Genomic DNA, 26,540 nt, shown 5'->3' on the forward strand with positions numbered 1-26,540 from the left:
TTGGCCAAGAATCAAGCCTCCTACTGGTGTACCATTGAGGCAGATGGGTCCTGTGAGTCCTGTAGGGATGTTATGGATTTCAGACGTCAGGAGATCACAGTCTACTGAGGCTGCCAAGTCCAGGCCGATGCTGCCACTTGTTGCTGGCTGGAGGCAGGGCAAGGGTTTGCAGCTGCTACTTGTGTCCCTGCGCGGCTGCTGGACGCGCTGCTCCGGGAGTTTCCCTGCTTCTTGTTGCGGCAGGCATTCGAGTTATGCGTGTTGGATTGGCATTTGTTGCACCAAACTCCGGATGCTGAGCACTCCCGACGAAGGTGACCCGACTGGCCACATCGATAGCATCTCATTCTGTTTTTCTCTGGAGGCAACCGGGGGCGCGTGGCTGCTGCTTGGAGGGGAGCAAGGGCGGCCATTACCTGCATCTGAGCACTAGCTGCTTGTTCCTTCAATCCCTCCCCCAGCTTTTCTAATGCGTGGACTAAAAAGGCTTGAGCACCTGAGGGCAAGGTCGCAGCTTTATCTAGTAATGCCTGAGTGGTCCAATCACCAGGTATAGAGGTAATCAGAGATCTAGTGGCAGGATTGCTATTTTGCAAAATGCACTGTCTTAAAATAGCATCTTGCATATGATCGGGTATCCCTGCCCTAGAGATAGCATCCATAACCTTATCAACAAAGGAGCTTAACGATTCATCACGACCCTGCTTGATGCTCATATATAGGGGGGTCCCTCCCGATGTCCTGACTTTATCTATTGCTCTCTTAGCTACTGCCATTGCCTCCCTAAGTTTATGTGGCCCTAGTCCAGCTTGAGCTTCAACTCTGAGATACAGGCCCTGTCCCATAAGCTCGTCTACAGTAAGGCCTGTTAAGGGATCCCCTTGGGGTCTGGGGAGATTAGTGCTACTTGCCGCTTCCTCTCTCCACCTTGCCTCAAAAAGCAATCTCTGAGAGGGGGTGTAAATGAGTTTCGTGATAGCCAGGATATCGGCAGGCAGGAGAATGTGGGCATTAAAAAGATAATCTAACATCTGCTTAGCTGGTTCACTAGACACCCCAAAGTTACTGACTGTTGCTCTCAGCTGGGACAGGAGTTTCCAGTCGAGATGGGCAAACTGCGCGTTCTGACCCCCTTGCGCATTAGTAGTGAAAACAACAGGGAAAGCCATCGCTTCTTGTGCCGCTGCTAGGAGCTCGGAATCTCCCCTTTCCATGCCGTCTCGGGCAAGCGCCTGCCACAACTCTCTCCTCCTTGCTGCCATAGCCTCCGCCGGGTCAGATTCTGCCCCAGGGACAGGCTTTGTGGCATTAGAGGGGTCGGGCGGCAGCGGCGGGCATGAGGGGGTTAATGCAGAAGCGGCGATTGAAGCGGAAGGCGGAGGAGCAGGCAGGGGGTTAGGCAGCGCGGGGGATTGACTGTCAGCGGGGGGTGGCTCTGGCGGAATCTCAATAGTGGCAAAGGCGGGGGGGTTGGGGGCCGTAGGGAAAACCGAGGAGTCATTATCTTGGTTACGGGAATGCGCTATCTTAATGCCTATGACTGCTCGCTTCTCTGCCTGCACTAACAGTAACTCATTATGAACTGCTTTCCAAAGTTTGCTTATTTTGTTGGCTGACTTATCATCGTCTAAAACAAGGCTAAAAAGTTCATCCCCGTACCTCCGCCATTCTGCTAATTCGTGAATGCTGTGAGGGTCGGGAAAGGAGCCATAGGAACGCGAGTGAGTTAGTAGGGAAGGGAGGTCTTTTTCTAAGTTAAAGGCTTTAAAGTAAAGCATAAGAAGAAAGACTTTAAATAAATCCTGTGCTGCTTGCCTATCCATACTTACGGTACCGTTGCTAGCCCTCCAGGCTTCGGCAGCACGTATCAGCGAACCCACGGGTGTGGTCGTTCGGGCACGGAGACGGAAACAGTTGTTCTCCGCTCTTATTGCCGTCCCTCTAGCTGCAGGACCTGAACCCAACGCACCTTTCCTTGTGGAAGTGGGGGTAGGGGGGGGTACATGACGTGCCTTCTGTTCGGGCGTCAGATGTCGGGAAAGGCGCGGGAGACGAGCTCATGATTTCATGATCGGCAAGCCTCGATTTTATTGTCTTTTCATCTCTTATTTATACAACACTTAAACAGCTCATACATATTGCAAAACCTGAGCTCACGATTGGTCATCTTCTCTCGTGGGAACAACACACCCCGCGGTGATGGTTTCTTCATTCCAATCTGCTCTGGCTTGTGTCCTGTTGGACACCTTGATGATAAGAAACCCCTTTTCCCACGACAGGCTAACTCCTACATCCTGCAAGGCTCTATCTTATCATGTCCTCTGCTGCGCAGCCATTCCTCAGATAAGCTCTCTACACTCTGCCCTCTTCGCTTACTAGCAACTAAGTCTGGTAAATGTGTGGGTTGTTGGGCTAAGGAGTGCAGGACTCTGAGGTGTGAGGAGGGATATGCTATTTCCTCAGTTTTTCCTCTGCTCAGCTCAAGGTACAACTCTCCAGAGAGTCAAAATATAAAAAAATAAATATTCCTTCAGAAGCATGCCAAGTGCCTATATATATTGTGGTGATGTAAAGAACAGCATGCATGTGAGCAGGGGTGACATCACTGCCGCTGAAGTGATTTACATGTTCCAGAGCCCTGGTAGGGCTGCTGCATTCAGCATGTCCACGTGTCTCTGGCTTCCCTGAACAGCCTCCAGCACAGTATCATTCCTGGGACCCTGTGGAACACACTGCTCTCTGCCTGCAGACCCTATCATGGAAAGGGGCCTGCTCAGCTGTCCTGGGCTCCCAGGACAAGAACCAACCCTCCAGTTACTTAAAAAGGTTTTTACCCCCAGATTTTGAATTTTACACACAGGAGGGGTTATAGCTGGTCTCACGAACATGGGAAAACAAGCAATTAACAATCTTGGCTTTCAGCAGATCAAGAAATACACCTACCTAAACAGCAGCAATGCACCAGTACCCATTTATATGTTGCCATTGCCTTCATGACACTGAGATGGTTCTGAGGCATTGAAGACCTTTTTTCCACCACACAGGTCCAATCCATCTGTTAAATCACTCAGCACCACACACACACCTCTGCAATCACTACACTCCCTTTACTGAAACAACTCTTAAGGAGCCTTTTTAAAGACATTACAGCCTCTGTTCCAGCTGACCCACATCATCAGTGGGTGATCAAAGTCCCAGGCACATCATCTGTTGCTTAATTACCAGCAGCTCAGTCTAGGAAAACAGGTCAGGAGGCCATCCCTTTGCCCCACCATCCTCTACCCAGTGTATGATCATCAAAATGTCATGACCAGCACTGTGGGCTTTGGGACAGGTGTAGGAACTTCTCTGACTGTTTGCTGCAGAGTTTACATCAGCACAGAGTCAAAAAGCAAACAGAAGACAACAAAGGCCTATGCTTAACCCTGGCTTTGTAATCTGACATGGATATACCCTGTTCAGTATGAACCTCCCCAGATTAATTTCCCAACTTGCCACACTACATTCAGGACAAACCAGAAGTCTGCAAAGGAGGCTCTACATATACCCTCCCATTTTAGGGAGTCTTTGCTGTCCCAGGAGTGGACAGAGAGCAGTGTAAACCCCTCCATTTAAGGGCTGATCCCCCCATCAGGGTCAGTTTGCTCACTGGGCATGGCATGCAAGCATGGAGTGGGATGTGAGCATGGAGCAAGGCTCTGCCCTGCGCCAGCCCGACCTGTGTGCTGCAACAAGCGACAGGCAGCCGTCACAGAGGAGCATACGCTCCAAAGCCTCTGGCTGGCTTTGGATGCACCAGATGTAGCTGGTCAGCAGGCTGATCAGCAGTACTTGGCACATGATCTCCCAAAGCTGGAGTGAAACCACAGAGAAATGCTGGGAATATATGAGTTGTCAGCACCACAGCAGGAGAGAAAGAGACAGGGATGAATGGAGGCCTCAGAGCTGGTTAAGTCCATGCCTGCAAGCACAGCTCCTGCCAGCGGACAGACCAATATGGGCAAGGAGAGTGGGGCATGAGGGGTTGGGCAGCTCAGCCAAGGACGTGCAGCGAGTTGGTGGCACAGCTGGCCCAGGAATAACATAATGGAAGGTATGTAAGTATCTGAGTTCAAGTCCCCTCTCCTTGTCCCCACAAAAAACAGCCCCTGTGGCCATAGCATGCCTTCCCTCAGTTTGCTTTCTCTGATCCTCATTGTAAGACAGGGTCCTGGCTTCCAAAATGCGGTATCTCTGCTCGGCAGATCCCATGCCCTCCTTGCCTGCTGTCTCACGAAACTCCATGGGCCAGAACGCAGTGCTCAGTGTGTCCTGCTGCCGCAGAAACTGGTGCCGTCAGGGCTGTCTGCCACCCAGCATGAGCAGCAAGCACTGGTAGGCTTGTGGCAAGCAAGGGAAGAGAAAACAAAGCAGTCTCAAGTGGCAGAGCAAGCCCCTCTGTGAAAAGGACTCCTTCTTTCATTGGAATGTGACATGTGTCACTGGCTGCAGCATGGTTTGGAAGTAGCAAAGGGCATGCCAACATCAAAGGACCACTCATCAGCTCAGAGTGGATTCTTGCAATTAATATTGTCATCATTCTTTCATTGTTTTCCTTTCTCTTCATTTTTTGGGGAAGCAGACTCCATGACACATGGCATAAAGTAAGCCAAGTCACTCTTGACATAACCGGACACCTCCTAGAGCTCTCCCCTGTCTGAGATGCTGTCTCATCTTCTGAACAGAAATGCAGCCCATGGGCTGTCCCACTTTCTGCTCTTCTGTTATGTAACTCTTCTGTACCCAGAATCTATTGGTAGGTTCTTCTGCAGGTGCGCAGTACCAAGCTGTTTTGTTTGGCATCGGCTGAGGAGGGGCAAGCTTGGGAGCCAGGTTGCCTCCTTTGTCTCCTCTCTAGCATCATTTTGGATGTGTGGGTCCTTCTCCAGAAGATGGATGTAGCACTAATGCACTTTGGACAATATGGGAAATGCAGATCATCCATTAATGCTGGAGCAGGGAAACTCTTTGTCAGAGGATGCTGTGAACACCAGGGCTTGGTACGGGTTCAAGAAGCAACCAGGGAAATCCACAGCCAAGACATGCATGGCAGGCTAAGACTTACAATCATGGTCCTTGGTCAGGCAGTCCTTGAGTCACAAATTGCTAGCCGCTGCACTAAAGCTGTGCACAAGTGACATGACCTGCTGGCCAAGTCCTCCAGCTGCATCCGTGCGAGCCGTGCAGAGACCGGACGCTGAGCTAGGTGGACTGCTGTTCTCAGTGAGGAAGGAGGGACTGGGGCCAGCATTTTTCCAGTCTCTTCTTGTTCCAGACAGGTGTCTTATCCCCTGAGGGCCCTGGGAAGCATGGGAACTTTGTAGTGCTGCCAGGGGCTCAGTCCTGCCAGCACAAGACAGGGTAGAGCGTGCCCCTGCACATGTGCTCCTGCTTCACTGTGCTGCCGTCTCCCCCGGGGCAGCCAGGGATGCAGCTCCTGGAGCCCACTGCCTGCTGGCAGGAGGATAATGTGGATGTGTAACACTAATGACTGGCTGGGGCAATTTATCAAAGCTCTTTTGAGGCAGCTCATATCATGTGAAGACAAAAGAGAGACTCAAGACATTAGATCACCAAATTTAGGCCCTGGCCCAAACTTTGAAATAAAGTTTCATCCAAGTGAGAAAAGCAAGGGAATGACACAACTCTGCATGCACACACGTGTGTGATGCAGGCAACCTCCCTTTGCTTCAAACTACCACCTCTCACAGGGCATCTGTCTGCCCAGCAGGGTTAGGCACATTTAGGGGCTTCAGGATTTGCATCAGCCATTGGAGTCTTTTATGAAGCAGAGTCAGTCAAATTTAGGACGCAGCCCTGGGCTATTGGCATGGTCCCTCCCCTGTTGACTCTAGGGCTGGCAGGCCGAGAAGAGAGGCCAGGGATGGAAAGGACCATGGACAATATACCTGCCAGACAGCTTTCTTTTGAGTCTCTGCTGAGCACATTTAACACTGCAGCATTTGGAAAGAGCCCGTGTGGCACATGCAGGCTGTTAGAAATGTATAGAGCAGTTTTCTGACCTGGTAGCAGGCCCAGTGCCAGTACTTTTATATAAATTTATTTATTTACTTATTTATTCACTTATTTATTAAGTTTGGCTACTTATTTACTTGCCTGTCGCACTTTGAACAGGATCTTCTTCCAAGTATCCATTTGTAATAACCCTGAAAGTCAGGAAATGGCGTGTTCCCACACTGCAGACTGACCATGACATCACACCAACTGACAGGAAATACTCCCTACACTGCCAGCACACACAGACCAGCCCACCCAGACTCATCTGGACAACAAGGACCCTCCTGGGTCACACTCTCACCGCAGCCTGGACCGAAGAGATCTGGCAGTGTTTGGTACACATGTGCATTTCTATGTTGTGGATGAAAGCAAATTGCAGGCTGGATGGCCTCAGCATCACCAGCAAAGGCTCCTGCTTCCCCTCCTGCCCCCAGGGGAAAAGACACAGAGGTAGTGAATTTCATTTATCAGTCAACTTGTGCTGAAAAATCCTATATCCTCCCTGGTGGGGGAGCAGGAGCAAGGGCAGCGCAAGATGAGTCAGGAAAGAGGTATATGGGGGTGATGGAAATAGCCTGGAGAGCCTTTCACTGGTAAGGTTATTGTTCTGAACCTGGACCTTATCAAGCACAGTCACTACACAGCACTTATTTCATGGCCATGAGTTGGTTGTTAGGTTTTTTAGGTAGCAGCTGTTGGCACTATTAAAAATACCACTGGCAACCCAGGCCATCTTAGCAGAGACACTGAGGATTTAATTGGAAAGGACACCATAAATTTTCTCCTTTTGTCAGTCTAGATGATCTGCCTCGACCAGGCCTAAGGCATATTGATGGAAAAGCTCCTGCCATCCTACCCTGCATCTAGCAGCTTGAGTCACTGGAGTGATGAAAGCAATGCATCAGTGATCGGTCTCAGGGAAGTATTTGTTTAAATGGTAAAGAATCCCCAGAAAATGATTAGCTAACATCTGCTGAACTGCTGGCAGCTTGATTTATCACCCTGTTTAGAAAACTGTATATTTAGAAAAAAAAAATTAAATTAGAGCTGCTATGTCAAAATATTGAACTGAGGGCTTTGAGCAGCAAATTCTTGCTAGTGCTTTTTTATAATTATGCTGGCCATTTTTTTGTACATTTCCTTCCCTAGCAAACCTGGAAGACTCCAAAGGAGCCTTACTCTGGTAATAGTGAGAGGTAATGTGTTTTTTCACTAGAGATTCAAGTGAAGTAAGCTTCAGACTCACATCACTTTATCTTTGCCATGTCTCCTACTCAGATGTCTGTCTAGTGTTTCAGCTCAGGGACAAGACTTCACCTTTGGAAAATAAACTGAATATAGAGAATTGAGGGGTTAGGGAAGTTTTCTAAAGGTTTTGTCTCCCCTTCTTTCCTCATCTACCAGACAGAAACTTTCATATTAATCTCAAAATGGCAAAATGCCTCTAAGTCTTGATCAAGTCTCTGTATTAAGGAAGTGGCTAGGATTTCACTTCAGGGAGAGAACTTTTGAATTAATAAAATTTTCATACTTTATTGCTCTGGAACTAAAAGGCACTCAATGCTTGCTACTGTTTGATTTCAGCAGTCAAAATATAACCATAAATATCACAGCTATAGCAGACATTTTGCTCTACTAGGAGCTGTTCATCTTTACCCAAAATTTTCTAGAAACTGTCATCCTTTAGTTCTGTCCCACTTAGCTATACTTTCATTAATTTTTCCTATATAAATATATTACAATCATGTATATATTACAACGAAGGACATTTATCTAGTCTGCCTACATCAGACCATGCATATATTTAGTACCTCTATTCACACACTGTGCATAAATATTGGTTTGTTCAGAAATGTAACATGTAAATACACTAGATTGTGTTGCTCTTTCAGTTGTGAGTACACCAAACTGGAGCTGTTGAAATAAGGGGAATAAAAGTCAATATTATGATGTGTCAACACTGGTTTTTTTTCCCATTTATGCAATAACCCACAGTGTCAGAAAGGTTATAAGGCATCCTCAGCTGTTAGTGTGAATTCACAAAGTTCCTGCTGTACACATAGACTTCACTTACATTTGTTCTTGCCTTGAATTCTCAGAAATGTAGTGGTCAAGGATCTGAGCAAGATGGCTGGAAGTTTTCTCTCTACATAAGTAGCCCATAGCACCCAGGACACTGCCTGGACCCAGAGCTTGCCGTAGGAATCAGCAGAATCAATGTGGGACCAACACATCCTCATGTGACACCCCCCATCTGCTAGCAAGGCTTCACCAGCCACCTCAGCCCCCAGCCCTGGTCACCCACTTCTTCCACCAGCACCCATCACCTCATGACACCCCCCTGCTCCCTAATTGTACTGAGCTGCAAAGCACCTCCTGAGGCACCAGTGCTCTACCAAAATCCCTCCTTTTCAAGCCCAAAACTTGGGCAGGTACAGGGAAGTTGCATTTCTACCACACATGGCAGGGGCAAGGGTCACACTGGGCATCAGGTGCAGACCAGGGCCAGCAGGGTGGAAAGCTTCTCCCTCTGGTAAACTTGCACCCATAGCCTAAAGGGACAGGCTGCATCCCACGTGTTTATGGTTGCTCTGCACGGTGCCGGTGGAAAAGGATGCCTGTGGATATTGCTTCTGACTTAGACAGATCACTCCAGCTACAGAGGCTGTTTCTGGGCTGGATTTGCCTACATGTGATGTGGACAAGCTGAGCCTGGGGATATGTATGCTCTGTGTTCCCATGCGACAGGGGCAAGCCCCAAAGTAATGTTTAGAGAGCATCTGTCCCTGACACTGAGTTGAGGCTGGTTATTAACTCTCAGTCCAGTCTTAGTGGTATGTTCTACCTTGGGGCAATTAATGGGCACAACACACTCTAAAGGAAGAAAACAGCAAAGAAAAGGCTTTAATCTTACTGTAAACTAAGCCAGACAAAGCCAACACTGTTCCTGTGAAGGAGGAACACACTTGTGGTTGATACAACCATTGAGACAAGCACTCCTAGGAAGATGAAAACTTTGTGCCAGTTCCATTTTTCTGGGTTCTTTCGGGTTTTGTTCCTTCAGTCATGTCTTGCCTTTCCAAATGCCAAGGACTGAGCTAAGCAGAGTCCAGCAGTAATTAACACACAGCATCGAGCTCTACTTTCCAGACGAAGGTGAGGAAATGGGCTGGCTATTATGTGGAGAGCACAGAGACAAAGCCAGAGTCACACTAATGAAGACAGGAAGGATGATGAACTCAGACTCAGGAAAGTGAATAGAAAGCATGAGGCTGAAACTCAGAAACAGGCTGAAACTCAGCAATTTTATTCTTGTTTATTCTGAAACCAAAATTGGGATTAAAAACATGTTTTTAATGAATGAGCACTGCAGCCCAGCAGTGCTCACATGGAGAACAGATAGCAGGGCAGGATTAGTCACCAGCAAAATAAGCAGCTGCAATGGATGGTAGAGCCTCAAAGACCCTGCTCAAAGCAAACCCCCTCAAGAAAGGGCAGAAGCATCACATCCCAGATTAAGAGCTCTCCCTGAGGCTTATCATCAATAAAACGTAAGAACAATAAAAATCAGGACAGTGATTTGTGTGTTCAGCTTTTCATTCTGGGCAGCAATATCATAGGGCAGTGACCAGCAATCCCGGTCATAAAATACGAGCCAAAAGAGAACTTTTTTCCTTTCTACTTTTTTCTCAGCTGAGACACCTACACGGAGAAATCACTTATCTCCCAAGCTCCCTCTGCTCCAGCAAGCGAGAGTTGGCAATTCTTCTGCAGGCATTAAGGTCCTGATCTTGCTCCCAGCAAAGTCAAAGGCAAAATTCTCATTGTATAAAGGATCACAACTAATTTCCTGCAAGCTCAGTGAAGTTGTTGGAGTCAGTTCCCAAAACAAGCCAATGCATTTTTAAAACCACAGCTGGGGGCCTACTGTATTATAAAGTGACCCCAGAGAGGGTAGAAATTGCTTCGAGGTGAGTGCTCACAGCTATTGTTTTAGGCTGCTGACTCAGGCAGACAAGGCTGCCTTGTTTCGCATCTGAAAGGACTTTTTTATTTGTTTCAGGACCACACAGGCTAGAAGTGGCTTGGAGTTGTTGGTTTGTGGGTGGAAGGAGGAGTGGGAGGTTTCCTCCATCAACACAAATTGTGAGGAAAATCAGCGTACATGAGAAGCAGTTTTCCAGTGCCCCAGGACTGTGGAAGGCCATCAGGGCTCTTGCCAGGGCTCCCCACGGGCACCAAGGCTGGAAAACGGGCTTCCAGGGTTGCAGGTGCAACTGGCAAAGTGTCCCTTGGGCAGCTGGGTAGTGGGAGTAACCTTCTGGAGAAGGTGGGAACCAGATCAGAAGGGACTGCACAGGAAAATGCTGGGGACAGCCAAGCTTGGAGAGGAAGCAGTGGCTGCAGTAGGCATCATGCAATTCCTCTGAGCCACTAATAAATGCCAAAGAAAAAGGGAGTTGAGCCGGGATGCTGATTAAGGGATAGTGGAGGAGGGAGTCTAATGATGTGCCCTTGGACTGTGAAAGTCAAGAAAGCTGGCAGCTGGTGAGGTCAAAGCCATAGTGTGCCACTGGCACAGCCCACTCCATGCTTTCTCCAGGTTCCCCCAGCACATGGACCACCAGCAATTCCTATCGAAGCAGGGAGTGGTCAGTTTACTGCAGGCACAACTGCAAATGTTGCTGAGGGAGCTGTCGCCCGAGTCTGTTTGACCGACCCTGAATTAGTCCCCACTTAAACACATGCAGAAATAAAATAAGCCTATCACTTTCCTATCAGCAATTTATGGAACACTGGAGTCTGAATTGGCAAAAGTCCCACTTTGCTGAGAGCAAGATCAGGCGTTCACGCAGCACTTTGTGTACAATTACTTTTAATTCGGCTCAGTTACCAGTGAACTATAATATCTGCGAGAATTTTTAAATTGATCATTTTGTCAGTTTTTCTCCTTACACTTGGTCTGCCTTAGACACTTGTCACCAATTTTATTTAATTAGCACCACAATTGTATTAACACCACTTTTTTTTTTTAATTTAATTATGCTCCTGCGGTACCCCAGCTTGTTTTGTGCAATTAGCGCTCTACTTTCATACAAATTAATCTCCCTGGAGAACAGCATCGAAAATAGAGAAAAGAAGAGACCTCATTTAATGAAAATAACAACATCAACTGACTATATATGTATATAGCCCTCATATGTTGCCAAACATGCAATTTGAGATTTGTGCCTCCCGTACACATGAAATGATCAAGCGGTTTTCTCTGCAGTGAATTGAGTAATTTAATTTTGTCAAGAGCTTTCTGTCCTGGTCATAGCACAGAGAGTTAACTCTGTCTTTTGCTCTATCAGGCAATTTAATCTAAAGAGGACAAGAGGAAGACTGGTTCCTGTGTCTGGTAAACATTTGCTTTATCAGGGAATGTAAGAGTGCCTCTAACAGCCCTTTTTCACTTCAACTGCAGGCACAGAGAATTTGAGCCGAATTTAGGGTATTTAAAGCCTCTGACTACTCAGTCTCTGTGATGGTCCTTCCGTGCTGAGGTTTGTTTAGTGTTCTGACTGCCCTCCACACAAATGGACATGAACCTGAACCACTAATTTGTATTCCATTTTGGCATATACATGGAACAGCAAAACAGCTAATTCCTGAAGCAGCAGCAGAAGCCAAACAGACCAACTTCACTCCTTATCCATCTTTGTGCCATGGTACCAGAAGTGAGCAAGAAACATGGCCTAGGAGGGAGTGTTTTGTCCAGGTATTTGCTTCAAATTTTTTTACCAACTTTTATACTAATTTGCCATTCTCTGCACTTAAAAGTGTTTCATCAAACAGAGAAGCTTGTGGAAAGCCTGTGTGAGAGAAGAGTACAGGGCCAAAGGGCTATTAATGCACGTACACAGTCAAGTGGGTGGAATGGGGTGGGATAATTTATCTGGAGTACCACACCCAAGGGACCTGCAAAGTATGTGGGACAGTCTGCAATGCCAATGTAATGAGAAGACTAGGTAAGCGTGATGGTATCGTGGTGACCAGCCAGGCAGCCTCCATTCAGCACTCAAAAGCTATTTCTGGGTTCTCTGAAAAAAATCAGAGAAATTGGACCTAGGGTGGACACTTGAGACCATCACCAAAATCACCAGTAAAACCAAGATGTGATGCATTTTTGCATGTTTTCACCAGCTGGGTTTCATAGGAACTGATGCCCTTGCCACTGCCTTTAGAGACTGAGCACAGCAGCAAACTTTTCCAGCCCCGCCAAATCTGGCAGGGCGGCAGAGTCACGTCATCCTCAGGCATCCCTCTTAGAGATGCCTGCTCCCGGAGCCCCAGCTTATTGCATGAAGAACTGAGGGTCCACAGAGCAATCCAAGCAGGCTTGGCTGAAAGCTTTGTGGTGAAAAAGAGAGGGAGGAATTTGTGCCTGAAGCATGTTCCCTCACACTCCTTTCATCCCTGGAGACACGGTGCTTTTCTGCCAGCCTTCAGAGGGGTGTGTTTGAGGAATCCCATATTGAGTAGCTGTAAGAGGCTTCTCCTGCAAATGTTATCTGAAGTCACAGAGGAGCTGGAAATAACTGCATGGAAGGGGAGTTTGGGCAGCTCAGATATTATCCCAAATCCTTTTTGTCCTCTGGAATGGTACTAGAAATTTTGCACAAAGATGCGTATACCGTTTGATCAGAAATACTATAAAAATACCCTTGCTATTATGGCTTCCTCAAACTGTGATGGAGAACAGATACATTGAGAAAAAAAGGTGCAAATGGAAAGCTGGTAAAAAAACATGGGGATGAGTCGATCAGCTACACAGAACTGAGAAGAGATCAAAGACTCTATCAATGATTAACAGGAGCATATCAGGGGTTTTGGGTTTTCAAAGCTTACTCTCAGCCAGCTTAAAGTGAAATGTGATGTGCTACAACCTTCTGTTGTGTTTTAGAGCAAAAGAAAGTCCTGCTTAACATACATCAGCAAACTACAGGCTCAGTACTTCTTTTCACATCTGACTTCTTGAAACTTTACAGGTTAGATGGTCAAACAGGCCCTTTTGAGCATCGGATAACCCTGCCCTAGCCCAATCAAATTAGCTGTCAAAGAAATAAAACCCAAGACTTGGCTGGACATCTTCTGTGTTGTGAGATAGCTGGACATTAAAACAGTGCCAGAGTGACACTTGATTTCATTCCATTGCCACTAACCTATTTTTTGCTGGTTTGGCATTTTTTGGCTTTAGGTATATAAGACAGAAGGAAATAGTTTACTTGGTGACAGGGAAGCTTAGAAAGGCAGGGAGACTTAGATTCTTGTGGAAAAGCAACCAGAAGTTCAGTAAAAGTCTCCCTCACCATCCGTAGATACTTGCTGGAGGAGACAGGAGCTGTAAACAGCTTGGAAAGAGCAAGCTGCAAGCTGTATCAGCACCATCCATGCATGGATGAGCCGTGGGTTCTATGGCACAGTCCTTGCGTGAGAGTTGCCTTGTGCCCATGGTGGAGGCAGAGGGGCTGTTGGCTGCCCACCTTGTGCAGAGACCTGCATTTCTGAGCTGTTCGGATGGACTGCAGAAGCAGGACATGTCTCCACACAGGAAATCAGGAAAGCTTTACAGCCACTTTTGTCTTTGTGTTCCTCACAGGCTATGCTGCCATTTGGCCTTAAATCAGTCTCCAGTCCTTCTGTCTCTGTGATATCCATGATATCTGACATTGGCAGCTTCTCCCTCTGTTTTACAGTCCTCTCCCAGACTGCAGAAGGTTTGCCAGCATGTGTGTGTTAAAAAGGCCTGTGCAGGGCTTTTCTGCTCCTGGCCAAGGTACAAACAAAGAACCCATTTTCTCGGGTCAGTATGAAACGATTCCCGTGTTTCCTACTGCAGCAGTGTTATCTTTCCAAACCTTGTTACCTGGTATGTTTGAGTGGTCCAGTGAAGGGCAAAATGCCTTAGTGCTACTGGCAGAGCCAGCATTCCTAGGACAAACTGGCACCTTCAGAGGTTGCCTGGGTAATGCCTGGGTACCTTCCCCTATTTACATCTGCAGGGCAGCACTCACAATGATGACTGTGCCAGCGTTGCCCTCCCGAGGGGTGCTTGGTGGAGGAGACGTGGGATTTCACCCCTCTCGTCTGCTTGCCAAGCTGAGGAGGAGCACATCACCCTTGCACTCCAGGCAGCTTGCTTCCCAGACCGTCCTGAGGGCGCCACGAGCACAAAAGGCTCTGGCTAAGTGTCGCAGTTTAGCTGTAATTATTCCCAGGGGACAATCTGTAAGGGCCTCATCTATCCTGGCCGTCTGCCTTGGCGATAGCCAGCAATGCTCTCAGCAGCAGCAGCAGCAGCAGAAGACTTCCAGCGCACAGACACAGCCGTGCCGGGACACCATCCGCACCGCGGTGGCTCCTCCGGCGGGGACAAGCTGTTGGGTGAGCGCCGGGTTTGGAATACCGTGTCGGGGATGCCGGTGCTTGTCACGCGTTATCACAGCCCCTTCTTCCCCCACCCCGGCAGGTGTTTGTGCTTGTGATTGCTGGGGAGGCTCTTTCGGATCAAAGCCCTGTGACCAGGAGCCTTCTGCCGCCCTCACAGGGCTGGCGTTCCGCGACTCGGGCACACGCCTGGGTGATACCTCCAGCTACAGCGTTTGTCCTTAGCACATTAAAGCCCCACCGGCTAAAAACGCCTTGTTAGCACTTGCTGCACGGAGCAGTTGATCACTTCAGCAGCAGAACAAGTTACTTTGGAGATTAATGACACGCTCGTTCAGCTTTGTCCTTTCTATTTGTTAACTAGTTCCTTCTGCAAATAATAAATACGGAGGGGGAAAAAAGCCCCAATCCTATTCTCCAGAACACCACTGTGAGGAGACAGGATTAGAATGACATCAAGTGGCTTTCAGCGTGACTTTGTGCAGTGTCAGGGTAGACATTCATACTGCAACACAATTATTCAGTCAATCCCACACCCTGTGAAGTCAATGGATACTGTGCCAGGGACTTCAAAGGAAGAAGGATCATGCCCTCCTGTGCATTTTAGGGCTCTAACAGAGGTTGCTAAAAGCAGTTTTTAAACAAAGTAATCCAATTTATTTTTCAGAGAAGCATGCAGAAGCACTAGACTTGCTAGCTGCTCAGGGAATTCCATTTTTTCCCACTTAATTGTGCTCCTAAGCAAAACGAGAAAGAAAACTTAGATCATTTTTTTAATCTTCTGCAAAATGAAAATTCAAAAAACTGCAAAGCTCAGTTTGGATCAATGAAAACCTTGTTTTCCAGTAACATCAAAACATGCTTTTTTTGGTTTGGATATCTGCTTCATGAAAGATTATGCTTTGTCACAGAGCATGAAAAATGAGAATTTCAGTGATATTTTAGTTAAATGGGACACCAGAATGGTCCAGTCTGACAAGGTCTGTAAGGAATGTCTGGACCACATTGCAAGCTTTTCATTCTGATATGTTTTATTTGTAACTGAAATCTAGACTTAATTGATTTTTCATTCCCTGATAGAGGAAAAATAAAAGAATCTTTTGAGTAATTCTGACCATCATCTACAAACTCACAACTTAATGCCTTAAGGGAATGTTTATACAGAATTAATAAATGACCAACAGATACTCCAGGCTTCCTACAGACATGAATATTAGATATTATAAATGCTCATATGCACACAGGTGTTACAGAAATTGAGAGAAGCCCATTGACCTCCTGTCCTCTATAGTAATTGATTAACCATACACCAACCCATCTGTTTATCCTGTACTGACCATGAGTCCAGCTCACTCTATTGATAAAACCTGCCCCTCACATAAAGAATGGCCATTTATGCAAGAATTACTTTGCACGAGCACCCAGTGTGACATTTCAGATGTGAAGGCCAGCCTTCACAAAGGCTTTCATAGGATAACTGAAAGGTTTGAATTTGAAGGGACCTTTAAATTCATCTATTTCCAACATCCCTGCCTTGGGGGCCATCCAGGGTCAAGTGCCCCATGTGTACCAAGGGCAGTACCAGGAGGTGTTTATACCCCTGCTCGCATCAGGCTGGGCGTGGTGCTGGAGGAGATGACAAATGCAAAAGGGATGGGAGCAGTGGGAAGATTTATGCACCACCAGATCAGGAGGCTGGTAGTTCTCACATTGTCCCACTTAATGTACTGTTTAAAGGCCACTGCTTGAGCTTCATCTGTGAGATGCAGAGCTCTGATGACAACCTGGGATGTAGTAATTTATGTTCTTCCAATACAAAGAGCCAGCTCCTCTCAATCCCCCTTTCAGATACTTCTCTCACAAAAATGGGAACAAAAGATTGCAAAGCCTGGGAGGCTGTCAGGGCTCCGCTGTTCAGAACAGCCATTTCCTACCCATCAAGAAAAAGACAGCCAGAGAGGGAGGGTGGCAGAGATAACACACAGCACAATTTACTGCCCCAAAACAACCTCCTCAACTAAAGGCACAACTGTAATCATTGGTGTGAAAATACACTCCCTGCCAACATGTGAGTGTGATTTACAGCATGGTTTCATTCCCAGCAAAAGGGCTTTTGGCAGTCAGCAACGCTGGGCACATCAGCTCCAGGCTGCAGTGTGGGGGGCAGTGTGCAGGTTAGAGGGGCACCTCACAGAAACAGGGGTGCTTTCTCCTGACACTGCACAACCACAATATTTCAAAATGCACCCTATTAAAACACAAATGCAATTATGATAATGGCAATGAAGGACAGTGCACTGAAATAGTTTTAATTTTTGAGATGTCCCAATGAATGTTGGTGATTTACAGAAATCTTAAGAAGCTTATTGTATTAGTTCTGTTTCCTCAGTTAAGCAAAATCGGCTTTAAATCACTCTTCCCCAAGAGAGGAAAATGGAAAGCATAGTTGGTGTATATTAGAGAAGCTTAGATTTTACCAAAATCAGTTTAACACTTAAATTTTACCACAAATATCTGCTAACTGATTTAAATGGGGCATATACCAGTTTAAATTGAGCTCTCACAGAGGCTCGATTCAGTTATTACAGAACAAACTAGTCAAAGAGACTGCCATCTATTCTAACAATGGCTAATGTTATCGTTACTTCCAAACAGAACAAGACATGCCCAGCTCAGAGTTTGATCTGCTGCTGAAGATGTGAGATGTCTAATGTCATCTTTCAAATTTAAATACCAAAGGCATAAAGGTGGGTATCTTGAGAAGGGATTGCAACACATGCAAAGCTTAAAAAAGAATCCCTGGCCAGATTGAATTCTACAAGACTTTAGCTTTCCTAACCCAGTCTCTGGCTGCTTTGGCAATTTCTCTGAAATTCCTTTGTGCTGATCTTCAGGTGTTCTTCTGCTGACCTGTGATCCCTCCCAGGCTCTGCGCATCTATTGCTGGCATTGGCATCAAAGTAGTAGAGATGGGATGGAGTGAGGTTCCCCTGCCCCAGGAAATTTAAAGCCCTCCTCACTAACTTGGCAAGCCTGTGGCCAAAGTTGCCCCACCCCTTCCCTGACAGATGGATGCCATCAGCCCTCAGATAGTCCCCTGGTCTAAGTGGCAAACCCCTAGCACCATTCCTGTAAGCATTTGTTGATTCACCAGATTCAACTGGCCCTTTCAAACCCTTTCTCTTTGACTGGGAGGACCAGTGAAAAAACTACCTGTGCTTCAGAGTCCTTTATGTCACAGTACCATGAACTGTCAGAACTCTTCCTGACATTTCACAGACAGGCATCAATTCTTTTGCAAAAGCAACATGGCTCAGGTCAGTAAAAATAAAGCCACTACTCATAGCTTCATTTAACAGAGTGAGGAAAAATTTGCACAGAATAACACAGGAAGTAAAGGGCAAGGTGGAGCTCCATTTCCTAATTTTCAGTAGTCCATACATGAGGCTCTGTACATTCCCCTACAAAGACCTGTTATTTCCAAATCAGCCCATACTCTGGCTAGTTGTATAACTCTTGTTTTGCTGCAAAATTACTCTCATTTTTTTACAAAAGGGGAAACTGAGATTCAGAAAGACAAAGAAAGGGAAGAAGAGCCTTGCCCAAATTCCAAGGTTGCACTTCAAAGAACAGGTGGCATGCTTCCAGTCCTAGTGGACATAAGCCTTATAAAAATTACCCATACAAGCTATTTCAGAATTTTAATGACTGGTGGCTACTGTTATCATTAGTATGGAAACTATTTTACCCACAGGTAAGTAACAGCAATGCCCCTGAAATGCAACATCAAGAGGCATCAAGCCAAATTTGCTAAGAACGTGCAAAGAGTAGAGCCACAACTCCATACCATATGAGATTCTGGTCCAGTGTTTCCCATTCAGCTTGTTGCCTTTCTCTAGATATTTCCTGCACAAGTACAGTCATGTGTCATTCACCCTGAAAGTACTTTTCTTCTATTGATCCATTTATCATTTGTCTTTCTTCGTGAAAGTATAAGGTGATTGAGTAATTCCCAGATACTATTAGAAACAGGTAATCATCCTGAATGAGCGAATTAATGGTTTATTCGATGTCAATAAATCATCTGCTACTTCCTCATATATGCCATGGGAAAAGCTTCAGAGATGCCCAGAGGGTCAAATTCCCTCATCAGTGGCAAAGATCACAAAGAAAACTACTTATATTTGAAGGTCTGGAACGTAGAGGAGGAAATGGTAAGGTTGTGTTGCCATCCAGGGTCAGCCGTATTTAAAATGTGGGAGAGCTCAGGCAGATGCGTGCCATGTTGTTTCTCCAGGCTGCTGGCAGGTGAGGGAGGAGGAAGACACCTGAATGGCATGACTGGGTTCCATGAAGATCCTGGCGCTTTCCTGCATCATTGGGAAACACCACAAGAATCAAAGAGTCAAACACCAAAGTGAGCACCTGCTGACTAGAGGTTAACTGTGGCCGTCAGAGATGGGTGGTTACATGGCCATGACTGTTTCAAATTAAATGAGGCATTTTTTAGCTTCTATAGTTCTATAAAGAAAAGTTTACAGAAAATTATGGAATTGCCTACAAAAATAACCAAAAAATTAAAACAGTGTTTTGTCTTCTGAATGAGACCATGTAAAGCAGGCAGGAATAGATAGATATCTGCTCATGAATAAGAAATTCACTGAAGGTCTCAATGGACTCAAGAAAAAAGTGCTGACAAGAGCCCACTGACGTATAAAACATGTGCTAATCAAGACATCCAGATTGTTCTTCTTTTGTAGAACATTTAGTTTTGCTTAGGAGCCTCCAAAGAAGAAAGCACAGAACCAAAAATGGACAAAAAAACCCTGCTGCCACGGCTACTTACAAAACATCCCTCACATGATGCCAGCTAACTATGGTGGGCATGGCAGCAGCTGGACACCATCATAACCGTGCTGATCTTCCATGCAGCCAGGGAAACCAAATCCTGCTGCTGCTGCTCACTGGAAGAACAGGACCTCTTCTTCCTCCTCACCAGTAAATTGATGCCTACTATTGGGAAGGCAATGGGTGACTTACTAGAGGGTGAACCAGTCGTTTACTCAATCCCGCTGTGCTGCACAGAAGAGCAATGCTCGTGTGTTTACACAAAAGAAAGCTGCACTGCCTTGGACTGCTGCCGAAAATGAGGAAGATATTTCCACTCAAACCTTTTAGACTAGCTTTCTTTTAATGTTCGAATTCTGTTTGATGACTTAGTCCAGCCTGCAATTTCATGTTCCTGGAGGTACTGTAAAAGTATAAAATAAAAAGACAGGCCCTATCTCAAGGAGTTTACAGTCTAAACACAAGTCAAAATGAGAACAGATGAACAGACTAAGTAGGGAGCACGGCTGAGATTAACCAGGGATAAGATACAATAGAGGAAGAAGTGAGGATAAAAGACTCAGCCCGATGAAATCCATACATAAGTTGGAGGAAGATAAGAAGGTCCTCCAAAGGACGTGCTGAAGGAGATTAAAGAGGTAGGAGGAGAGGCAGGAAATGATAGCACTATGGAAGCCAAAGCAGAAGAAGTTTTCCAGAGGAGCAGCACTGTCTCAACTGGGGCACATTTTTCAGTGAAAGTTCAGGGGTATCTTTTGCTGCAAGCCATCAATGGGAAAGGGATTGTTGGTTTTGGGGTTTGGTTTTATTTTACTTTAACAGGGATAGGGCTTGAGAAATTCCTTAGAGCATACTCTCTTAATAACCCTTTTGGGATTAAATAACTCCAGACACATTTCCCCAAGGGCTGGATCCCCTTTCAGTTTGGCAGGCTGGATAGGCAGCTGCGACCTCTCCTCACAGAGGGAGAGGATGTTAACTATCTCCCTGCCACAGATTCTGTGCCATGCCTGACTTCCCTTAGCCTGGGATCAACCTGAATTTTACCTCTAGGCCATCTTTGTCATGCAGAACAGCAGAGGGGTGTGCCATCATCCTGTGAGAAGACAAGGATCCAGAGGACTTTGGCATATCCAGATAGGAAGCAGGGGAGCAAATGGCCAACAGAGCCTGAATTCCAAATGCCAAGCTGAATGCTGCAACCATGGCTGCCCCATAGAAAGTCAGGAAGGGAAAAAGAGCAAGACAAATATGTGTGTAGATGAACATTTTGTTCTGTAATACACATTTATTCAGAACATTTAGACTGCACTAAACCTCTGGAAAATGAGACTTGTTTTCCTGGGATGTGGAAAGGAACAGAGGAGTCTGCTCTCCTTCCCTGACAAGACAAAGCACTCATGAGAACATAAAGCCATACCATCTAATCATATATGGAAGCTTATCAATTTACCCCAAATTGCAAGTGTCCTGTATGGGATGCTCTGCTGCATGGCATGAATGCAGTCCATGGATTTCACAATATATCTCATGATGAGTCAGTCTGTAGGAAGTGCCTTGAAAGCTGAACTTCCCCAGTTCAGGGACCATCAGATTTATTTCTGTATTTAAAAAAAAGCTTGTACTTGCTTCAGTGAAGACAAATCTAGTCTAATCCAAGTTAAAACCTCCTCTGTATTATTTCAGTCTTTCTATTAGCAGCTTTGTTTTACCTCTCCTTTCAAGAAGCTCCATCTTACAACCTGCCCACTTACTCAGTTTCACTATTAAGTGTGTAGCTAACAGTGAACCAGTCCAATACCTGCTAGGAGAAGGGAAACATGACAAACCAGCAGCGGTGATACATTTCATTTTGCAGGGATGCGATGGGTAGTGAAGCAAGAAATCACCTACCAAGACAGCAAGGGAGAATTGGAAAATGATCCTTGTGCTCCCTCAACATACCTTGAGGGAAGTAGCTGGGATAATAATTTACACAAGTCACTAAACTTCATTAGTTGAAGAATAAGTAAACATTGGTAGAATCTGACCAGAATCTGCTCTTTGTTGGTTTCATTCGGAGAGCTCACAGTACTGGAAAACAATGGAGCAGACGGCATGCTTTTCTGATCTGAACTGGAATGTCCCCACCACATGGGGACTCACATCTTTCTCTTTGCTCAAGTCAAGCTCCCATGCAGTGTGTGTGGGAACTCAGCTATTGCTGCTTCCCCTATACTGCCAAGATGGGGGAAAGCATCTGCAAATTTACAAAAAAACTTGAGTTAATGAAATGAATGTTTCAGCAATACCCGCCGTGCTGTGTGAGGTGTCATGTGCGCATGGCCCAGCACATCAGTCCTTTGACTGATGTTCCCCTTATGGAATGCATGGAAAGTCAGCACGAGCCTCATACATCTGAAGCCATGGGGCTGAGCCAAGAGGGGGAAAAGCTCTGCATGGGAGAAAGGACAGGCTGCACAGGGTGGTGCAGGTGGACAGTGCAGCCTCTATGGCACCAAAAGAGGAGAGATGCCCAGAGATCAAGCCACCTGGTTTGATGTGTCAGGATGTGAGTGCTCAAGGACACAGTGCTGCCTTACTGCAACAGGGTGTGCTCAGCCTTGCTTCGCATTACTGAATCCCTGCAAATAGCACGGTCTTGATGGAAATGGCAGATATATCTGTTTATCCTCTGTGGGCACAGAGTAAATCTAATTAAACCTGGAGGCTTCCAAAGTGCCATTAAGGCAAATTGGTGAAACGTATTAAATTACATTCCCCTGATTTTCCTGTGGTTTTGGCCTCGCCATCCAAGGGACAGGATTTTAGAGCACATAAACTGATGGAAAGTTCCTCAATCTCCGAGGAAAGATGGGAGAACGAGTGGTCTGTTCACATTTTCCCATAAGTATCACAGTAGCAGTCTGTGAGGAAAGAGTTTATTTTAGGAAGAGCTATTTTGAAAACTAAAGTGTCACATCCTGGCTGGCTCTTCTCATGGTGTTACTATAATCATCCAGTTATGACAAGCTTAATGCAGAAAAAGCAACCTTTTTTTCTTCCTTTCTTTTTTAGGGAAAAGAAACAATGTAGCTAGCATATTTTTGGACAAAGGCTGTCATTTTATTTCTTTTTTGGTACTCTCTTTGCTTTTCCCTGTCATCTAAACCTATTTATAAAGCACCAGACACTAGATCTAGGAACTGTCTGTCCTTTTTGATGCAAAAGTCCATGCTGGCAGCTCTGCCTAGCCCTGCACACTTGAGAGGATTTTCTGAGTCTAACACAGCAAGCGCTTTTCTGGCTGGCACGCACTCTCCTGAATTCCCCTGCTTTTGCCCGGCTGTGGCTGGGGGTAGGAAACCACAGCTGAAGACAGCTCAACATCTCCACTATACAAGTGAGCCCTTTGCAATGTTGAATGGAAGCATCCAAAGATCAAAATTGTCCCACAGGCACCGGTCTCCCTCCCCAGGGTGATGAACTTGGTGGGTAGATGTCTTGCTGCAGGGTCTGAGCTGGAGGAGTCGAGTCAGCTTAGCAGGCATTGGAACTGGGGTGTGACCAGGCTGGCTGGTCCTGCTGGTGCCATGCGCAGCAGCGGCCAGGTCTTACACCTCCCTCCTCTGCTCTCCTCTGCAGGCTGGACTCTAGCTGAAGGCCAGAGTAGCTCAGAGCAGGACTAAAAGACTAGGTGCTTTCATGAAATAAAATTATTTTCGCAGCTGGAGTTGAAGTACAGTGGCTCATTCTGACTTAAACTGCATTTTCTGTGGAGCAGACAGACAAACAATGCAAACACAGACTGCATCTTCTCTTGCACTTAAGTAGCCCCTGCTTTGAATTCAAAGGGCATAAGTAGGAAATTGATATACTTTCTAATTTATTGGAGAGAAGATAACTCTCGGAAAACCAAGGAGACTTCTCTCAATTTATGGGAAGCAGGCGCTTTTAAACACTGAATGAGTGAATGTTGAAAGAGTCCTGCCTATAGAGCTTCATGCATTTAATATTCAGAAGACTCGCAGGAGATGCTAAAGTGCCCTCAGCTCAGAAAATTAATAAAATATTATCTCATGAGTGAACTTCAAAAGCTTTGGCAGTTCCATTCATTCCACTTCAGATAAGCAGCCAAAATATTGCAATATCCTGCTAACCTGATGTGAAACATCAGACCAGTAACATTAAGCGGGAAATGTGTGAACAATCTTTATTATTAAATATTTAGCCATTTCATCTGCTCTGTTGTGCCTCCCTATGCAGGGATCCAGTAATTCCTGTTTCTAAAGGTGGATCTAGGCCCAGGTACTCAGCTGGGCTTTGATGAAACAGCCATCCTGAAGACACAAGATTTAAAGACTGCTTTTGGCAAACCTTGCAGCTTTGTATTTAAGGGATGGCCTATCCGGAGATATCTCTCTTTGGGGCAGGAAGACCCCATTTGGTTGGTGGATAAAATTACCAAGTCTGCAAAAGAAGTGGCAAGAGGACACCATCTGAGGAGAGGACACTTTGGAGAGAGCCTACGCTTTGGTGGCTTTGTATTCCCAGCTGTCTCAGGAGCAGCTTGGACAGCCTTGGAGCTGGGCTCTCAGTTATTTTATTCTCCCTTCACAGTTTTGGGGTTATTTTGTTTTGTTTTCCTCAGACTCCTCTTGCCATAACAAATTACGAGTGATGCTAGAATGTAAGCTATTGGTACAGGCTGAACCCTTTGATTTTGAGCCATCAGGTGGCCTTGCCCTCAGGCCAATACACGCCAACATGTAGGGTTCATGCTCCACGGCATTGAGGCCTGGCACTTGCTGAAGATGCAGGTGGGGGGACTGAGATCCCAAATCCACCTGATGCCTGTGGGAGTCAAGACATACTAAAGTTTCTCCCTCCCATGTTGCAGTAGCAACTCACCCAACCATCAGTGGGATGACACATCTCAACAGCCTACATGAAGGGTGCGTATCAGCAATAGTGTGGCCAGCAGGACCAGGGCAGTGATTGTCCCCCTGTACTCAGCACTGGTGAGGCCACACCTTGAATCCTGTGCTCAGTTTTGGGCCACTCCAAGAAAGCCACTGAGGTGCTAGAACAGGTCCAGAGAAGGACAATGGAGCTGGTGAGGGGTCTGGAGCACAAGTCTTATGAGAAGCAGCTGAGGGAGCTGGGGGTGTTTAGCCTGGAGAAAAGGAGGCTCAGGGGGGACCTTATCACTCTCTACAGCTGCCTGAAAAGAGGGGTGGGGGTCAGTCTTTTCTCCCAGGCAACCAGTGACAGGACAAGAGGACATGGCCTCATGCTGTGCCAGGGGAGGTTCAGGCTGGACATCAGAAGGAATTTTTTCACGGACAGGGTTGCTAAACACTGGAAGGGAGTGCCCCAGGAGGTGGTGGAGTCACCATCCCTGGAGGTGTTCAAGAAACAACTGGCACTTAGTGCCATGGTCTGGTTGGCAAACGTGGTGATCAAAGTTTGGTCTTGATGACCTCAGAGGTCTTTTCCAACGTAAATGATTCTGTGATCCTGTGATCACCACTGAATGACGGGGTTACTCTGGTAGCATAATCCAGGACAGAGAGAACCTATGTTCCTTACCTCCTCTACATCCCAGATGCCACTTCCCAGTAAACATAAGAGATAGCTACTTCTCTCCAGTTTCTGCTGGAAAAGAATACAGCCTTAAGCAGTAGTGAATACATTTACAGAAATTCCCCTGTCCATGACTGGATGCTGCTTGGAAACAGAGAGAGATCCATTTCTTGGCCACCAACAAGAGGCAATAACAGCTGAGAACCAGCATAATCATAGGGCTGTTTGGTTATCCACATGGCATCAGTTGTCTCTGTTAGCCCAGATATTCACTTCACCCCAGCCCAGACTGACACTCTCATCAGTGTAGTCTACAGACAGAACAAAAATTCAATCCCTCCAGGATCTGATTCTCCTCTCATCTCTGCCGCCAGTCCCTCCACATGAGGAAGGGAGCCCAGGGGAAGCTTTATTAGTCTGTCGATGAACTTAAAATGATAGCTCTTGCAGGACTGTCAATCCAGCACAAGTAATGAGTTAAATATATATATGTATTTTTATATTTAATTGCCAATTCATCAGTAATTCCTGACAGATGGAATCCTTGCATTTCAGGTCAACTTGACATCACCAGCACTCAAAGGTCCAAGTGAGCATTGCCAAATTTAATGAGCTGCAGTAACAATGTCTCCACATTATTGGACTAATTACTAGCTTCTGAAAAGAGGAGAGGGGGAGGAAGAAAAAGAAAATCCTCTAAACAGATGAAACTTTAATTAACAGCATTTTGAGCCATTACTTATTATGGAGCAAATGCCACTTCAAAGTGAAAATAGCCTCTAGGTGGATAATAGATCTAATGAAAGGTACAGCAGTCAATTTAGTACTAACTTGCTCCATATATACAGCTTTAAGTCTTCAGAACAACCAGACTTCATGGCAACAGCCAGCACACACCGCTCCTCGTGATGCAAAGTCTCCAAGTCTCTGTTCTCACCAACCATGGACCATCCAGAACGGTTTGGCATGAGGGCAGCCTGCTGCAGGTGGATCCCATCTATCAAATCCAACTGGAGCCCACAGTCACTTCAGCTGGAGGCCAGTGAGGCGCAGGCCTAACAACTTCAGCAGCTTGTCTTGAATTTCCAATGCAAGATTTTTACGTTAAAAAAAGTTATTGTGTTCATTAAAAGTAGTGGTTACAGCCTTGGACTTCCAGGTTGAACGTACATGTTTCATTGAAGCCAGAGCAAAAGCTTCATGTTAAATTTGTGAAATTAATAATAGAATTCAGCCTCGAATAAAGCAAATACAAAACTAATTTCTTCAAATAAATTTTCAGCAGCTTCTGTTCTTCTCTCTCTTATGCAAACACACACACACACACTCTTATTCATTCACTTATCTAAACAGACATGGAAAAAAACCTAAAATTCCCAGCCTTCAAACCAGTCAAAATATTTTTCCTGTGAACTGAGCAGGAAGAAAAGGAAGAGGTTTGTTGCTATTTCTATTTTCAAATGCTGAGCATTGCTCAGATCTGCCGTGATGAGGGGCGATTTCAAATTGGCTAGATCAGGTAACAGCAGGCTGGAAAAACCTTTCCTTGTTCTTTAGAGACCTTCATGAATCTATTCATACCTTGCCCACTTCACTCGCCACTGTAACCACCTTTGTAAACCCCACTGATGGGAACTGCA

The 26,540-nt window shown here is 45.9% G+C and overlaps 2 long non-coding RNA genes across 3 annotated transcripts in view; one reads left to right on the forward strand and one right to left on the reverse strand.

Moving 5' to 3' along the window:
• Window positions 1–3,092, reverse strand: part of LOC138106800 (uncharacterized) — a 104,481-nt gene extending 101,389 nt beyond the window's left edge. For both annotated transcript variants that reach the window (XR_011149118.1, XR_011149117.1), the window contains exon 1: window positions 2,944–3,092. This is a non-coding gene — a long non-coding RNA (uncharacterized lncRNA). The remainder of the gene's footprint in view (window positions 1–2,943) is intronic.
• Window positions 3,093–14,307: 11,215 nt separating this feature from the next.
• Window positions 14,308–26,140, forward strand: LOC138106803 (uncharacterized). Its single transcript, XR_011149123.1, has 3 exons — window positions 14,308–14,484; window positions 17,143–17,234; window positions 25,456–26,140. It is a non-coding gene; the product is annotated as an uncharacterized lncRNA (long non-coding RNA).
• The last annotated feature ends 400 nt before the right edge of the window (window positions 26,141–26,540 follow it).

Source organism: Aphelocoma coerulescens, chromosome 2, assembly GCF_041296385.1.
Source record: "Aphelocoma coerulescens isolate FSJ_1873_10779 chromosome 2, UR_Acoe_1.0, whole genome shotgun sequence".
In the NCBI taxonomy this organism is placed as follows: Eukaryota; Metazoa; Chordata; class Aves; order Passeriformes; family Corvidae; genus Aphelocoma; species Aphelocoma coerulescens.